Source organism: Micrasema longulum, unplaced genomic scaffold (genome assembly GCF_059751315.1).
Source record: "Micrasema longulum isolate JH-2025_06_02 unplaced genomic scaffold, ASM5975131v1 h1tg000315l, whole genome shotgun sequence".
Classification (NCBI taxonomy): domain Eukaryota; kingdom Metazoa; phylum Arthropoda; class Insecta; order Trichoptera; family Brachycentridae; genus Micrasema; species Micrasema longulum.
This window is the reverse complement of record NW_028277519.1, coordinates 52,575-67,317: the sequence shown is the minus strand read 5'-3', so window position 1 is coordinate 67,317 and position 14,743 is coordinate 52,575. Positions and strand designations below refer to the sequence as shown.

The following is a 14,743-nucleotide window of genomic DNA, read 5'->3' as shown; positions in this document are numbered from 1 at the left end:
CTAAAGCGAGTAGCGATTTTCTGAATAATACAGCTGATGCAAATTTTTAATAATTGTATTTTTGTAGATATTGGTTACATTGAGTATCTGGTAAAAAAAATGAGAAAATTATTTTATTTTAATGAATTCACTTACGTAATAAGTTTTTATATATTGTTTACTCCACGAAAATAAAAAGAACGAATGATATATATATATTTTTTTTAAAACCAGCCAAACCGTGTAACTGGCTTGTGACGAGTCCCCGTGAATAGTTCTCTCCCTCCTAGCCCAGGTATTTAAAGAGCCTGGCTACTGTGTGGAAAGGAGAGTTCTCATTTCGCTAAATCTCCCCCTCCAAGCCCTGAGCGTAAAGTGTCGGACTATTAAGTAGGGGGCGAGCTTTTTAACATCCCCAGGTTTAACCAGTGGACCCTGAGGATGCGGCTCTTCTCAAAGCATAACATTAACTTTTAAAACCTTGTTCAGAACTTACAAAATTCAATGATCAAATTATTTATTTAAAAAAAAATTGTACTGTCAGCGACACGATATTCTAATATCCGTATTGTATAAATCCATATAAATTTTATCCGTTAGAGCTTTCTTATGGTCCAAGCTGGTTTCTCAGCATGCGTCTCTATTTGAACATAGAAATAAATTGGAGCATGTATATAATCCTCGGCTCACTAGTGTAGATGGACAAGCTCTCCCTAAATTAAATAATATGTATGGAAAAAGAACACTAGAGTACAGCATTCCGAAAATGTATAATATGCTCTCATTGAATATAAAAAAAAAAAACTGAAAAAAATTTCAGGCTTAAGAAAAAGACGTATGCTGAAAATCTGGCTTTTAGAACGTGGTTTTTTTTTGTGTGTTTTTCTTTTTTAATTAGACGAATTATTATTTTTCTAGCTGGAACATATTTTCGATGCACATGGGAATACATTTTTTCCCCAGGTTATAAGTGTTTTTAAATGTTATAGAATTTAAGAGATAAGCTTATGTGTGTATATAAAAACTAAACTATAAGCACCTGTTGACGAACTGCATTTTATGCAAATCAGTAGGGCTTGATAATTTGTATTTTAATTTCTGCATGTTTTTGATAAATATTTTATTTTTTAACAATTACAATAATAATAAAAAAAATTGATAAGGTGTTTACTCATCTGCACTGCAGAACCTTTTTACTAGAAGTCTCGGAAAGGTTCATTTTAGTAAGTTGTTTGTTCAATTTGTAGTACCTTGTAAGCGCTCTATTGATAACTCACATGATTTCGGATGAGTTTTATTATGTCGAAGGCAAACCTTTGCGAGTACCCATCAAACAGTTCCTTCACATAGTGCTGACCAGCTACTTTTTGCCAGAGCATGATGCTCTGCTTCCTGGTCCATGGCCTAAGGTACTGTTTGTGATTCCAAACATAATGAAACGGAAAAAAAGAACACGAAAAATTAAAATGTTTAAACTTACTTAAAAGCAGTCTGATATTTTAATAATATGCGAATAAATCTTTGTGCGTTCTACACACGAAGCTTTGCTGAGATAATTAAAAATTCTCATATTTTATGGGGATTTACATTTCCATATATTCCACGATTCGGTGTTTTAATTGATAATTGAGTAAATGTATAAATATTTATGATCGTAAATATTTTTATTCACCTTTGTTTGCGCTTGTAATAATTTTGATATAATTGCCATGTCACTGAAGACCGAATTTAATATATTTTAATTTAATACAATGGGTTTTCTTGTATTCCGTGTTTTAATTTGTTCTAAAATTTAAGAATTTTATTAACACGTATTCTTTTAAGTTCACGTTTAAAAAAATAATATTTGGAGCAAGACGCAGTAACGATAAATTTATTATTTTTTACTGTTATAGTAATTAAGAAACTTTTAAATTATTTTTTAAATCTACGTTTCGTATTTAAGAAGTCAATCTTAGAATTGATACTGAAGATTTTATAATTTGGATGACGTCTAAAAAAACCTATTCATTATGTTATTGCTAAACTCGCATCCTGTGGTGCATATGGCACTATTACACTAATTTTCCAATTGCAGAGTATTTTTATTATTAATGGCAAAATTACGCTTTAGACCTATCCTGGGCAATAAATTAATTTACGGTAACAAAACAAAATATTTTTCATTGTTATACATCATCATCATTCCATGTCAGCTACCTTATTGGAGCATATTGTGTTTACAAAGATCCAATAAGGTTCACTGTCAGCTGCCAGCTACTGTGCATCCTCCTAAGTTAAGTTCGCGTCGCGCAGTTCTGACATTTAACACTGCAGTGGTCAGCCGGGACGTTTAGAAACTACTACTACTACCATCATGCCATTTCCCGTAGGGATAGGTAGAGAGGATGAACCGCCACACACATATATCCTGGGATACATTCCTTGCTTCTTCTACATTCATACATCTTGTCATATACACCCTTCGGTTCGGCCTGCTTTTAACATGGCCAGACTTAAGATTTTGGTTTATCTGATCATGCCACGTCTTCCTTGGTCATCCTCGTTTACCGGTACAGTTCATTCTCGATATATTTAAATGTTTTACCATTCTTTCGTCATCCATCCGTTCTATGTGACCTTCGATTCCTTGTAAACTAGGCAAATACGGAAATGATCAATAAACGCTGCGATTGGTGTTCTAATGCAGTGCCTTATGCACCATTTGGTGCTGAAAGGGAATGATGATGATGATGATATTTTTATAACCGTCCCTACAATATTATTTTTGTATGATTACTTTTTTTTTGTTATTTGAGCATTGTTATCTGTTGTATTGATCGGTGTAATTCATTTTTAAGAGATATAAATACATTTTATAATTTTAATTTGTAAATGTCATACATTAACTCGTATTTTGGTTGCATTTTTTGCTAATTTATGTTAAGCAAACATTAGTCCAGAGCTTACTTCTTCCACTTTTTGACTATGCGGATGTATGTTATCCAGATGCTAACTCTGAATTACTTGATAAGTTAGAACGATTGCAAAATATTTGTATTCGTTATATCTTTGATCTTTGCAAATTTGACCACATAACCGAGTATCGCACGCAACTACACTGGTTTAGTATCAGGCATAGAAGAAACATTCACATTCTATCACTTCTTTACAATATTTCAAATAATCCCACTTCGCCTGTTTATCTGAGAGAGCTCACTCAACCTCTTTCACAACACGGACTATCTCTTCGTTCTAGTAACGAAAGAACCCCTTTAATACCCTGTCATCGCTCTAATTTTCTTGTCTCCTCTTTCACATTAGAAGCCGCTCAATTGTGGAATAATCTACCCACTAATGTTAGAGACGCTTTATTTACATTTAAGTCAAGATTGAAATGTCACTATCTAAATATTTGAATTGTTCCTTTATCCTTCTTCTTTCCTTCCCATCCCCTCTCCTCTCTTCATAGTATGGTGTTAATTTTTTATTTTTTAAAGATATTTTTATTTTGATTATCTTTGTTTTTAATTTTTTGTATAAAATTGTAAGATTCAATTTGTCCATGTATTTATAATTTTCTCAAACTGAACGGTTTAGGTAGGTAGGAATAAATTGCTTTAAAGCAATGTGCCCGCCCTTATATGTTTATTTATGAAATATGTATTTAAAGTGTCAAATATATATTTATATATATATATTAACATATTTTGTTAAAAGGCTTCAATAATAAAAAAATAACTGAAACGAAGTCAAACGTTATGAGTTTGTTCGTTAATTAGCGGTACATAACGTTTTATTTAGACAACGCTTTCGTATAATAATAGTATAGCGTAATTATTTTTTTGCTCCATCTCCGCCTATTAATCTCACATACGTATGAAGCACCAAAAAGGCGTTCAGATAATTTATTAACACCGCGTATTCAAATACATATATTAATAAGAAACGTTTTTCTAATTAATTACAATGACTCGCATGCATTAATTATTTCGATGACCATACTCGTAGGAAAGTAAATTGATACGCAATGATGATCCGGATTATTGAACATTTAACGGAGATATATTGTAAATGCATTGATGAATTGACCGGAAGAAATAATATGATTGATTTTTGATTAATTAGGTTTTCACCGCTTAAAATTTTGTTAACGTCTTTTTGGGCAAGTCATCATTATCAAACTGGACATGTTTAGTAGAATTTTTATTTTAATAATAATTCTATTGCACGTTGTAAAGGAGATTTATTTTTATTTGAGTAGTAAAATCATGTTTTTTATGATGAATGCCATAATACAGTAAAGGCCCCGATTTAAACATGCCTAGTAAAATAAGCATTGCAAAAACGTATGTTAAGAATGTTAATTTTTTGACACGATCTTGCCAAGTAAAAAAGACACGAAAAAACATGCTACAGTTAAGATTATTTTAATTAAAAATTTAGTTTTTATAAAGCAAGAAATGTCTTTTTTTTAAATAGATTTTTTAACTCTTATTACGAAAATACATTTTTTAAAAATTTGTTGGTCTTTTAAGGTGTCTTTTTTTACGCTGTTTCATCAGCTCTTTTAAACTGTTAGTATATTGTATTAATTTATTTTATATTTTTTATCATAAAATAAATATAAAACTATCCGTTATTAAAATAACAACACGACAAAAAAAAAACCTCGACTTATTAGCTCCATAATTTGTATCGATTTGTCGGCCTCGTGGTGTAATGGTCAGTGCGTTTGCTTACCACGCAAGAGGTCTCGGTTTCGATTCCCGACATGGTTGATATGAAATATTTATTTAAAGGTGTGTTTTCAAACTGGAACATTTCATAGTCCCTGGACTGGTACCTGAAGCGTAAGACTGATTATTTTACCTTCATGTAACAAAAATGATTAAGATACGCTGCAGTTGGTGTACCGATGCAGTGCCCTATACACCATTATGTGCGGAAAGGCAATTATGATGATGACGATGATTTGTATCAATAATGCATTTAGTTATCACTGTAAAAATAAAACAAGATATAATAAATTAATAAAGTGGATCTAGATAAAGTGGCTTTATAACCGGTCACTAGAAAAAATAATAAATAAGTGGTTAAAAACAAAATTGTTCAATATTTATTTTATTATAACAAGTTAGTGCTTCAAATGTTAATGTTATATTATGCTTGTTAACCATTTTTATCTCTGTTTTGACTGTATCTTATGTCAATCAATTTTTTCAGATATTTTCAATGATTTCTTTTTTGACTATCAATTGAACGTAGTTATGCAGAAAGCAGCCAGCCATAGAAAAGAAAAACTGAGATAAATGCACTTTTGTAAAAAGAGTGAATATACAAATCTACATAACAGTTGGAATGTTTTGATGTTTTGAACAAATGATAAACAATTACAACATCGTTTTTTTTTAAATGACAAGAACCTTATTATGTACTTGACCAGTTTTAATGATTTTTAAAGAACCGTAAGATTTTTCTAGTGCTGTGGGTGTTTTCTGCTAATAAAAAATGCCATTATTGTAATCGACACCATTTTCAGATGGTGATTAATACAGTTTTTTTGCGTGAAAGCGGTCTGGCTGTTTTTAGCAGAACATAAAATTGACCTTACTGCACCCGATAACACCAATATCTCATTTTTCAAAATTGTGGACTGGCTGCTTTCTGCATAACTACGTTCAATTATTGATGACTTAGATTTCACTATACTCACTGCCGTTCTCTATTTCGATACCTACTCACACCCAACAATGGTCAAAACTATGTACCACAACTGCACAGGTAGTGTAAGATGTCATTGTTTATTTCAAATTATATTTTTAAAAGGTTTTAAAGTTGTATTGTTAGGAGAAAACGCGTGTTTGCTCATGTGAATAAGTAAAAGAAATTTTCAACAAAACTGTTTTTGTGGTGGTCACATTGTTCTGATTTGACTTTCTTTGACAGATGTGAAAATTTTGACCAGGCAATTATCGTTTATACTATTGACACGAAGTATACCTAGTGGTGATTTCATTACAATTTTTGCGTGAAAAAAAAAGATTTATGCGTATTGTTTGACTTAATTTAAATGTTTATTCAATATAAAAACATTTTTTACTTTGTAGTATGACAATTAAGACTTACTTAATTTGAATAAACCACTTTGACTTTTGAGTTATACGGATACCGTTTTCGAAGTTACGTCCTTATCACCAGAACTTGAGCTCACTTGGAACTACTATCGTTGCTATTTATTTACATATTTGGATGATAAGTTGAATAATTCGGGCATTTATAAATTAAATTATTAAAACTGCCCAAATTTCTGTATTGGGAAAAAATCACGTAAATTTGAAATTAAAATCAAAGAACATATAAATACAATGTGTCAACAGTAATAACATTTTAGAATTCGCAAATCATCTTACATCTAAATACCATAATTTTAATCGAGAAACGGGTGTAGAAATTTGACATATTAATAAAAACGGCCTTCGTTTAAACAATCTGATAAGATTAGAAATAAGTAAAGCAACTAACCAAAAACTCCCCATAATCAATTAAATGTCCCCTGAATCATAATATTTAGCTAAATTACATACACGAATACTAATTTTTATTTTAAAAATAAATCTAAAATCTTTCTTAAAGCTAAAATTTATTAAATCATTACTAATTTTGGAATCGCTAACCCAATGCCGCTTTAAACATAAACAAAAAGTTTATTTGTTTATGATATATTTATTTATTACATAATGATATACTCGTAACTAAATTAGTTTTTTTTTATAATATGTATAGGTACATAAAAAGAAAAAAAATCACATAGAAGGATGTAGGAAGTATATACGTCCCGTTTTTTTAATATTTTGCTGAAACTAATCAAATTAGTATTCCAATCGAGAATTAAGCAGTGTATACTTTTAAATATCCATGATCCGTGAAATCTCGAAATCTGAAGTGAATCGCTAATTAAGAACCATAAAGATTTAAGTTGATACTATTTCTTCAAATTTAAATTTTTGGATGTGATGTATGATGATATGTGGATTAAAATTATGGCACATTTAAATGCGTACTTAATGTAAAACGAAGGATAAAAGTCGCGAAGGTCGTCGGTAGTCTTTGTGTAATTTCGGAGTTCAGCGAAGCAGAATAATTAAGAAATTTGTATTTTGCAGTCGGCACATCATCTTTAGTTGAGTTACCATTGTTTGTATGACATTATTGTTTAGTACAATTGAAAAAAGTCTGCTTCAAAAGTAAGATGTACGCTACCTTGATATGGCGGTTTTGAATGGCTATCTTACGGAGTTGAACAATTCAACACAAATAATATAATAACATTAAAATGGTTCATGATTCTCGGATACTTTATCTCTGTACAAATTGATAATAAACATAAAACTATACACATAAATGTTTGATTCTTTAGATGCTTGAGAAATTCCCGAACAATTACCTTAGTATTAAATAAGATACTTAAATTTAATTGATAAAAATGATACGAAAATTGATCATACAAAATATGGGTATTACTAATACAAGAAAGACCTGATAGCAAATGGACAGTTTTACAATTTTTTTAATTAACTGCATTACAACTCTAGAAGACCTACGTTTTGCGCTGATTTGGGATATTTGTATATGTACATACAATCCACAAATTCATTATAAATAATTATTAATAGTTACGTAATAAATATTCGTAATATTTCATTAAATATATAAATATAAATAACATAACTTTGAAGATAAAAAATAAATTATTTCGGTCATACGTTTATTTTAGGATTAGGACTCTTGAATAATTTTCAGGATATTATCGATTCAAATTAATAACTTCTTCTAATGATTTTTTATTGTATTCAATTGATTTTACTAATTATACCACTAATTTATAATTGAAAATGGGTTTTTACTATCTATAGCGAGGCACGGAACAATGATACTTAAAATATACAGTTAACTTGCATGATCACGCGTTTGTGCAATAGAAAATTAAAATACCGATAGAGCAGTCATAACTAGAAAGTTAGAATTATTTTGAAAAGCCGATATAAATCAACAAGTGCGGTAACAAGCGTAGTTATGAAATGATTGAAAACAATTTTCTATGTCTGATTATTTTGCGGTAAACTTATTCAGATTCGTTATGCTAAATTTGCGTCAAGATTGTATGAACACGATGAGAGGCCATGTAATAATACATCCACATTAAATTCAGTCCCATTCAATTTTCTATGTGGTTACAGCACATAACATTATTTTCTGCAATGGTAAATATTTGTATAAAAAGACAGCGTACGTTAAAAATATACTTAAGTTTAATTTTGTAAATGAAAATATTCAAAGAAAAAAATCTAAACTTATTGAGGAAAATAAAAAAACTATAACGATTTAAACCGAAAATGGGAACAAGTGCCATTTTTTTTCATATTAAGGTACAATATTTTTCTCAAAGTGATTATAATACTCGTACTTTCATGCATTACTTGAACTATCGTTATGAAAGGTGTAAGAGTAGATATGTGTGTTTTCTTCTCTATTTTTCTTCTTCTTTCCGGCTGTATGTCCTATTTACTTAAAGTCACCACCCCAAGTCCTCAATCTTCACGTCGGACTAGGAGATTTCTGTTTTACGGCCGGTTGCCACCTGACGCCGCGTCAGTAACCCCTCTCGCTAACTGGGGCTGAGGATGCCACCGTTGACTATGTTCCTCCGCTGCCGCCGTACCACCGCACTGATACCCTTCATCTCCGCCATCACAGCCGTTGAGGTTTCCACCCGTATCCCTGACAAGGGATCGCGCTATACCCCGCAATACTGGGTCCGCACCCAAACTTAGCCACCTAAATACTTCGGTCTACTGAAATGAAAAGTGGTCGCCCCCACAACGCCGACGTGGACGTGCTGAATGAGAATTACTCCAGTGAGAACTGGAAAGATAGTCTAGGAGCCGGGTTATGGTCTCGTTTAAGTTTTCTTATCTACTGTTAAATATAAAAATTTGTAGTATTTATTTTGAATGTATTTTCTTTATTTGTAAGATTATGATATTGCCCCGAAAATGTTTTTTAAAATTAATATTTATTAGGACTAATTAAGTTTGCAAAAAATATATATAAATTTAAATCTTAACATAATGTGCGTCCTTATTTTCAAATTTGAGTGAAAATACATAAATCAGAAGCAACTTATACGAGTACTTAGTGTACACTTTTTAGCGAATTGCTGATTTTTATTTATGTGAGTTTTTAACAATAAGAGCTGGGAAATTCATCGTTCAACCGAAAAATCTTTATAAAATGAATTGATTTTATCAACAAAAACATTTTGATGGACGTTGAAAACAATTTGATGGCAAGATAACTTACATTCGCTATGGGATTCAAATTCATGCTTGTAAAGAGATAATAAATCGCATTGTGATGCTAAAAAAACGAATTTAATATTTTTTGTTTGTCCGTAGAAACGTGAAAGTATGTGATCCAGTTTCAGCTGATCAGCACCACCAAATACGAGAGTTTTATACACCCACCTATTGAGTTTTGCACGGAATAAAGACCGAAAATTAAATATCGGAATGTTGATTCGGAGAAAACGTTTATTGGATGTAATTAAAAACAATTTCTTAATGAATGTAAGCTTTAACAAATTTATTTTGTACACGATATGAAAGTTTATTGAAATGTGGGAAATTGATAAAAAGATTGGGGTTTTTGAGTGAAGATAACGTATTCATGATAGATGTGGAGAATTCTGGTAAAAACATTTTTCGCAATTATTCGACGCGTGAAAACATTTGAAAGAATGCGTTTATCTTTAAATATCAAACAGAAATAGACAAAAAATAATACACCAAGAACTATTATTTAAAGTTACTATCGAATTAGATTATTATTAACCATGGAATTGAAATTACATCATTCATCAAACATTATTTTTGTTCCACACGAAAGTCTTTAAAACAAATTTAAAAAAAGTACATAAACAAGCAGTTTTTTATTGTTTGTAATACTATCAGCTCCAAGATTCTCCTCAAGATAATAATTTGCAAAATAAACCGAATAAAGAACTGGCCGGTGGATCAACCGATGTTGCCAGCGAGGAAGGAAAATGATTTTGTTACATTTTTTTCAATCACTGAACCCTGAAGGCCGCCTCATATCCGCGTGGACCATACCAAGAAGGCCGATTTATGAATATCACACTATGAGAAAACTAAATGGTAACAATATTATCACTCATGGACGTGCTTATCAAACCTTTTAATGGGTAACTTATTCATTGGAACGGTTAGCTCGTGGAGGATCGATAGATAAAATCTTATTTGAAGATTGAACGCGCTTGTCCAAAAATGCATTCTCAAAGCTGCAATCCTCCATTCACAAAACCAATCGCCACAGGCGCTACAATGCTAAAGCATAACATGAATCACTAGGATCGAAGTTTACAACATAAAATAAAGAAAAATATCAGAGACAAAATATTTTAAATGGAAACAGCGTTTTTACAGTACATGAATTTTATACTTGATATTTTTTTGTTTTTTTATTTATTTTGTTCAAAACATATTAATTTAACATTTATTGAGACACAAATCCCAACTCCTTTTTCTCAATTCAAACTCATCCCAACTCACTTGGATTTGCATTTTATTTGGGGGGGGGGGGGGGGGGTTTGGACAGTTCAAGAAAGAAGAAAGGGAATATGTTATTTTAAAGAAAATAAGGGGTATGTTGTAAATATTTTTATATTGTTACATCAAAAACTCATTTGCTAGTATTTCATACTGCACTGGATTATTTTTTTATTTTTACTGAGGACAACTTTGAACCAAGGCATGACTCATTGGTATTTCAATAATAAATATTAATTAAGGTCTAAATGAGTTGAATAATAAAACTGTGTTAAGTTAAGTCTATAAATATATACTCTTTTTAAATAACGAAAATAAAATACTGGCATATTAATTCACTACCTAGTTTCCTTAACGTGATGAATAATTGTACGTTGTTTTATATTTTAAACAAAGAAAAATAAAAAGATACCAGTATTTACAACAATGCACGAATTTATAGTACTTATTGAGTTTTATTTGTAATTAAATTCTCAGTCAAAACACCTCGCATTTACTTCGCACTTTTCCGGTAAAAAAACTTCTGGGCGTTGACTCTATGTAATTCCGTTCAATGTTTAGTACTGGGTACCAGCATATTGTGGGATAACATGAAGTATCGGAATCAGAATGGCACGATCAAACATTCTTACGTTAAGTTAAGATCTGTGAATAAGCAACAACCCCGTTGGAATGTGACTTCAAGGACATCCCACTTACTTTAGAATAGAAACACTTGATACTGATCATAATTTGCAAATAAAGTCTGTTCTTGTCCCTTTGTATACGATTAGGTTACTACACAGATATATTTTATCTTTTTAACAGTATAAGAAGGTACCAAAAATATTTTTTTACATAAATCTTTTAAAAATATATATTCTTAGACTATTTTACAAAATTCAAACATCAGAGCCCGATTACAATGGAAAGATATCTTCGACAGTCTATAAAATAAAATTGAAGTTTATGTACGAAAAAGTGTACATTTGTGTGAAAATTTAAAGTGTTTTTGTCGGTAAACTGTAATAAGAATATTTAGCTCTACGGAAAATTGGATTTGAAAACTGTTTTCTTAGACGCGTTAAAAATTAGAGCATTAAATTGTGCTGCAAAAATTCTTTAAATGTATGTTTTTTTTTTTCTAAACAAACATGAACTACTTTAAACGACGCCACTTGTTCGTATGAATTGACTTATGATAAGAGTGTTGAGAAAGATTCCCAGTTTACAGTATGTCAACAGACCAATTGGAAGAACTGACCGAGAAGAAGAGGTAGAGAATTTAAACAAAATTTTGGCTTAGTTTAACAATCTATTAACAACTAAAAAAAACACTTTAATTGAATATGTTTTGATAAAAAAAACTGCATGCATGTTCTGTTTCTCGTACAGAAAATTATTGTATTTGATTGTAAAACGGGCTCAAAAAGCATAAGAAATATTCTGATTTGGGCATACGTGTAATGTTTTTACTGAAATCAGCTAAAAAAAAAAATTATATATACTGAACGTACTTCAGGCTTTAAACTCATTAATTTATATTTATTAATTTTTAAACACTGTAAGTTTATTAAAAAAACGTAATTACATATTTTTTTACATATCACATACATAATGTAAACTACCTTGAATTCCCTTTAAAATAAATACAAATCTAGCACGAAAAATTGTAAAGGATATATAAGCAAGTAATTTTAAATAATTAATTAAAAATTTAGGACTAAAAAAAGTACTCTTAAATATTTAAGCAAACATATTCCTGTAATATGGCATAATACCGTAGAAAAAATCTCCACATTAAAATAAAAATGTAAAAAAAAAAGGATTATGTTAAGTTCGAACGTGTGTTAATGTTTGCAATGTGAAGGGTATAATATAAAATCAAAATCAAACTAATCTTACAAAAATCGTATCTAAAAGGTCGACTACCTACTTGCTTTTGCTAAATTATAAGGATTTATGAACATTAAACTTAAATAAGATTACATTTTAATTAGTGCATTTAAAAAAAATTGTTTCGTTGGGAGATTGCCATAAAATTTTTATAAAACCATTATAAACAATACCTTTTGAAATACTTGATTGAACAATGGGTAAAAACTTAATTATAGATAATTACATTTAATTAAACATGTTGTACTTACTCCATCTGTCGAGTTTAAGTAATAACGTGGTTAAATCAACTATCGAATTTTTGTCGAATCAATTAAATTTATTTTTTATTGACAGAAAACCATTGTAATAAGGAGAAGGCGTTGAAATATGATTATGAAACAAATTCGGCTGCGATTCAATCAAAAATGATTCGTGGGCATTGAAGCGCTTAGTCTCTTTACGAAATCTGACTGTTTTTGTAACTAAAATTCTGAGAAGCAGGTTGATTGTATCTCTGATTTTATTTGTAAAATCTATAAACTTGACATTGCGTGTAACAATATAAATTCAGCTGATTAAGAACAAACAAACAAACCCTTCATGAATAAACATGTGAAATTTCACTTTGGCAATGAATAATTTATATAACACATTATTTATCTAGCATCAGACGCATTAAAAGAGAAAATACTTTCCACTTAACTTAGATTTTCACTTAAGTGCATAAAATATGAATGGTTAATTTTCCGGAAATAAACATTGCAATGAAGTTTATTACTCGTTTTATTAATAGAAGATATCTGTGAACGTCATTATTACGTACTCAATTATTGTTGCCTTTTTACAAATATATAAAAAAAAATCATAAAATCATTCCATTGTTAGAGCATATAATTACTCGTGTAAACTATTACATTTCGTAGGCTAAATTCGATTTTTTTTGTTGTTTTTTTAATTTTATTATTTGCACTATTGTAGGCTTTGAGGCCTAACTACAGTAGTGAATTGTAGCACAGAATACCCAGGCTTAAGAAAAATCCCATTTAATTTTTTGTTCTCACAAATCGAACCCAGAATCTTCCGTGTGTAAGTCAAGCGTGCGGATGAAGAACCAGAACCGTGTAACAAGTGTTTTTGACTCGATGACGGCTCGCAGGCAAACATACGAAAAAAGTCCGCTAGGTATTGTAGTGGTTGGCGCGTTCGCCAACCTTCCTGATTTTGGTTCCTGGGAGGGTCTATATGAAATATATTTGTTTATAAGGTGGTGTTTAGTAAAATAATCCATTGTACGTGGACTGATACAGATGTTTACGATGCTGCATGTGATATAACACTGCAGTGCCCTATGTACCACTGAGTTCAAACGAGAGTTTTTTCGATGAAACTATTATAATTGTATTTATTGTCATTATTTTATTACGGTTACGGATGTTTGAACATCCGTGTTTCTTCAATTCTTCCATCTGTTTATTTTAGTGAAGTTAAAGAGTTGAAACCTTTATTGCTGTGAAGAGATTCATTTGATCAAATTATTTAACATACTAGGCAACGCCTAAAAACAATTATGAAGTTTTGAAACTTCTTCTTGGATCAGTTGATTTTATTACAATATTTTGAGATTGTCCAAATGTTTTTAGACAAATAACTGGAATTTACCCCCTAGGGAGTCATCAAGATTAACAAATTATAACAGATATGGAGAACATTTAAGAGAAGGGAATATAGAAGTCAATGCATTAAGAGGGCTTATGACCTGTCGTTGGCTGGTTTAAGAGGCCACTTTACAGGGTGTTTCACCTATGTTTAAAAATTCAAATTTCTTTAATTCACTCCCTAGGGGGTGAAATCCAGTCTTTTGTCTATAAACATTTGGACAATCTCAAAATATTGTAAAAACGCTTACGTTTTTTAGAGTTGGTAAACAGCTACAAAAAATATTTTTCAGACACATAAAATTCAGACATTTCCAATACATAATAGCAGACGCACGAGTAACATACTTCCGCGGTGTAATATAGTACCTACTAAGTACAATCATATACAGGCAAGCAAAAAACATATTTAAGTTCAGACAGGAACCGAATAATCACCATTGTCCGTTTTATTGACACTCTTTCCTATTATATGGCCTTTTCTTCTTGGCAGGTGCACAAGTATAGTTGCTAAAATAAGAGGTTGTGATGCAATTTTTGCCCCCGCAACTGGGTATTAACAACTAATTCATTTTATTTTTAGTAAGTTAAAACAACAAATATTTTTTTAATGTTCAAAAGGGCCATAAAAAAATGGAAAAGATG

General features: G+C 30.6%; 1 protein-coding gene across 2 annotated transcripts in view; it reads right to left on the bottom strand.

Moving 5' to 3' along the window:
* Nucleotides 1–11,866, bottom strand: part of LOC148282565 (uncharacterized) — a 31,614-nt gene extending 19,748 nt beyond the window's left edge. For both annotated transcript variants that reach the window (XM_088224879.1, XM_088224880.1), the window contains exon 1: nt 11,798–11,866. The gene's annotated coding sequence lies outside the window, so the exon portion shown is untranslated. The remainder of the gene's footprint in view (nt 1–11,797) is intronic.
* Nucleotides 11,867–14,743: the final 2,877 nt, after the last annotated feature.